General features: G+C 46.0%; 1 pseudogene; it reads right to left on the reverse strand.

The window, feature by feature from the left end:
- Positions 1 to 616: 616 nt before the first annotated feature.
- Positions 617 to 2,067, reverse strand: LOC149990914 (beta-enolase pseudogene; annotated as a pseudogene).
- Between the last annotated feature and the right edge of the window lie 2,485 nt (positions 2,068 to 4,552).

The raw sequence follows: 4,552 nt of genomic DNA on the forward strand, positions 1-4,552 counted from the left end.
ATCAAGAAGATATCCGTCATCGTCGGCAGCCGTCCGTCTCGAGAGACGATGGTGTAGCTTCTTAAGAGTCTATCTGCACCGCCGAGAATGGCTGTGCAGTCCGACTCCAGAGTGACACGGTATCTGTCTCCTCCCGTGTTGAATCGACATCTTGCGATGACGCTGGAGTGTCCTCTCCAGTGAAGCTGAAGCTACAGAGCCTGGGCAGGGTGATATGGAGGGTCTGCTCTTGCCCATGCAGCAGACCCCCCCTCTCTTCGCAACTGAAGGGTCCAAGGGAAAGACGGAGTCAATACAGCTTGGCTTCAGGTGCGCCGCAGGAGTTGCCGGTGTTGACTACAACGTCAAACCGCCTTAGGGACTCCGGTTCCGGATTTTCTGTCGGGGTTTACTCCCTTAACCTTTCCCCTGAAGAGGTATGCCACAAGGCAGCGGAGGTTTTTTGGAGTCAGAGTTTTCCTTCTCTGATGTGCCCTGACTGGAAGATCGAACCAGCGACACTTAGCTCGCATGCTGACGCTCAATCCACTGAGCCAAACCAGCCAGGGAAATCAAGAAGATCGTCGGCAGCCATCCGTCTCGAGAGACGATGGTGTAGCTTCTTCTTCTTTTTTTTTTTTGGTTGGCACCAGTGTTTATTTCAGTGAGAAGGGGTTGAAGGCCTACATCTACGCTGTGGGGTCCTGGGGCCTCCAGCTTCTTACTTGGCCTTTGGGTTACGGAACTTGCGTCCAGCAAAGATGGCCTTGTCCCCAAGCGCCTCCTCAATCCTCATGAGCTGGTTGTATTTGGCCAGACGCTCTGAGCGGCAGGGGGCACCAGTCTTGATCTGTCCAGTGCAGAGCCCCACCACGAGGTCAGCAATGAATGTGTCCTCAGTCTCCCCAGAGCGGTGGCTCACCATCACTCCCCAGCCATTAGACTGAGCCAGTTTGCAGGCCTGGATGGACTCGGTCACCAAGCCAATCTGGTTGACCTTTAGAAGCAAGCAATTGCAGGCCTTCTTCTCAACGGCCTGGGCAATTCTCTTAGGGTTGGTGACTGTGAGGTCATCTCCCACGATCTGGATGTCCACGCCTGAGAGGAACGAGGTCCAAGTGGCCCAATCATCCTGGTCAAAGGGGTCTTCGATGGAGACCACTGGATAGTTCTTAATGAAGCTCTTGTACAGCTCCCCCAGCTTTTCCCCAGTGATGTACCGTGAGGGGTCATCAGGTGACTTGAAGTCAAGATCATACTTCCCATTGCGGTAGAACTCAGACGCTGCCACATCCATACCAATCACCACCTTGTCTGGGTAGCCAGCTGCCTGGATGGCCGTCTTCAGCAGCTCCAGGGCCTCATTGTTCTCCAGGATGTTGGGTGCAAAGCCGCCCTCATCACCCACATTGGTGGCATCCTTCCCATACTTGGCCTTGATGACCCCCTTGAGGTGGTGGTAGACCTCGGCGCCGATGCGCATGGCTTCCTTGAAGGAGCTGGCTCCCACAGGCAGAATCATGAACTCCTGCATGGCTAGCTTGTTTCCAGCATGGGAGCCCCCATTGATCACATTGAAGGCAGGGACTGGGAGGAGCAGGTCTGGGTTCCCAGCAAGATCTGCAATGTGTCGGTAGAGCGGGACCCCCTTCTCAGCTGCTCCAGCCTTGCACACAGCCAGGGACACTCCCAGGATAGCATTGGCCCCAAACTTGGATTTATTCTCAGTCCCATCCAGCTCAATCATAAATTTGTCAACTTTTTCTTGATCCACAACGCTTAGTTTCTTTTCCAGCAGAGAGGGACCCAGAGTCTTGTTAATGTGTTCCACAGCCTTCAGGACACCTTTGCCCAGGTATCGAGATTTGTCCCCATCTCTTAGTTCCAGAGCTTCATAGATACCTGTAGAAGCTCCACTGGGAACAGCTGCTCGGAATCGGCCCTTAGCTGTGTACAGGTCCACCTCCACCGTGGGGTTGCCCCTGGAGTCCAGGATTTCCCGGGCAATGATTTTCTGCATGGCCATGGCTGGATATCTTGGCTGCGGTCTTTGGGTGAGCTCGGAGTCTAGGTGGCAGCTGGGACAATGTCCGGTGTAGCTTCTTAAGAGTCTATCTGCACCGCCGAGAATGGCTGTGCAGTCCGACTCGGGAGTGACACGTTATCTGTCTCCTCCCGTGTTGAATCGACATCTTGCCATGACGCTGGAGTGTCCTCTCCAGTGAAGCTGAAGCTACAGAGCCTGGGCAGGGTGATATGGAGGGTCTGCTATTGCCCATGCAGCAGACCCCCGCCTCTCTTCGCAGCTGAAGGGTCCAAGGGAAAGACGGAGTCAATACAGCTTGGTTTCAGGTGCGCCGCAGGAGTTGCCGGTGTTGACTACAACGTCAAACCGCCTTAGGGACTCCGGCTCCAGATTTTCTGTCGGGGTTTACTCCCTTAGCCTTTCCCCAGAAGAGGTATACCGCAAGGCAGTGGACGTTTTTTGGAGTCAGAGTTTTCCTTCTCTGATGTGCCCTGACTGGAAGATCGAACCAGCAACACTTAGCTCGCAGGCCGACGCTCAATCCACTGAGCCAAACCAGCCAGGAACAAATCAAGAAGATATAACCCTTATAATTATATATGCACCCAACTTAGGAGCACCCAAATATATAAGGAAAATTTTGAAAGACTCCAAAAAAAGATATACACAGCAACACACTCATAGTAGGGGACTTTAACACCACATTGTCAACAATGGACAGATCTTCGAAGCAAAGAAACACCAAAGATACTGAGGCACTGAACAACACTCTAGATCAAAAGGACTTAGTCGATATATATAGAAGTTTTCACACCAAAGAAGCAAAATATACATACTTCTCAAATGCACATGGAACATTTTCAAAGATAGACCACATGGTAGGACACAAAACAAGCCTCAATAAATTCAAGAGAACTGAAATTATATCAAGCATCTTCTCAGATCACAATGCCTTAAAATTGGAAATCAACCTCAAGGAAAAAACTCAAAAACATTCAAACTCATGGAGAATGAATAACATGCTATTAAATAATGAATGGGTTAACAATGACATCAAGGAAGAAATCAAAAAGTTCCTGGAAACCAATGATAATGAACACACAACAACCCAAAACCTATGGGATACACGGAAAGCAATCTTGAGAGGAAAGTTCATAGCAATACACGCCTACCTAAAAAAGCCAGAAGAATCTCTAATAAAAAATTTAACCCTACGGCTACAAGAACTAGAGGAAGAACAACAAGCAAAACCCAGATCAAGTAGAAGGAAGGAAATCATCAAGATCAGAGCAGAATTAAATGACATAGAGTCTAAAGTAAGAATTCAAAAGATCAACAAAAGTAGGAGCTGGTTCTTTGAAAAGATAAACAAAATTGACTAGCCTTTAACCAGGCTCATCAATAAAAAAGAAAGAGGACCCAGATAAATAAAATCAGAAATGACAGAGGAGAAATCACAACTGATACAACAGAAATACAAAGGATTGTAAGAAATTATTACGAGCAAGTGTATGGCAAGAAATTTGAAAACCTAGAGGAAATAGACAAATTCCTGGAAACCTATAGTCTTCCCGAACTGAATCAAGAAGAAGCAGAAAGTCTGAATAGACCAATAACAACTAGTGAAATTAAAGCAGTAATCAAAAAACTCCCAGCACACAAAAGCCCTGGACCAGATGCCTTCACAAGTGAATTTTACAAAAATTTTGGAAAGAACTAACTGCTATCCTCCTCAGACTATTCCAAAACATACAAGAAGAGGGAAGACTCCCAAACTCGTTCTATGAAGCCAGTATAACCCTAATTCCAAAACCAGGTCAAGACACAACAAAGAAAGAAAACTACAGACCAATATCGCTGATGAACATAGATGCTAAAATCCTCAACAAAATATTGGCAAAACGGATCCAGCAACATATTAGAAAGATCATACACCACGATCAAGTAGGATTCATCCCAGGGATGCAAGCATGGTTTAATATTTGCAAATAAATAAATGTAATACAACACATAAACAAAATGAAAGACAAAAACCACATGATCATATCAATAGATGCAGAAAAAGCATTTGATAAAGTACAACACCCATTTATGATAAAAAACTCTCAGCAAAATGGGAATAGAGGGAGCATACCTCAACATAATAAAGGCCATATATGAGAAACCTGAAGCCAACATCATACTCAATGGGCAAAAACTGAGAACATTCCCCCTGAGATCAGGAACAAGACAAGGATGTCCGTTCTCTCCACTCTTATTCAATATAGACTTGGAAGTTCTAGCCACAGCAATGAGACAAGAAAGAAAAATAAAAGGCATGCAAATTGGAAAAGAGGAAGTAAAACTGTCATTATTTGCAGATGACATGATAGTGTACATAGAAAACCCTGTAGACTCCACAAAAAAACTACTCAACCTAATTAGTGAATTTGGCAAAATAGCAGGATACAAAGTCAATATAAAGAAATCGAAGGCATTTTTATACACCAACAATAAAAACTCAGAGATAGAAACTGAAAGAAAAATCCCATTTACCATAGCAACAAG

The sequence above is a fragment of the Furipterus horrens genome, unplaced genomic scaffold, assembly GCF_987537825.1.
Source record: "Furipterus horrens unplaced genomic scaffold, mFurHor1.1.pri manual_scaffold_17, whole genome shotgun sequence".
Taxonomy (NCBI): Eukaryota; Metazoa; Chordata; class Mammalia; order Chiroptera; family Furipteridae; genus Furipterus; species Furipterus horrens.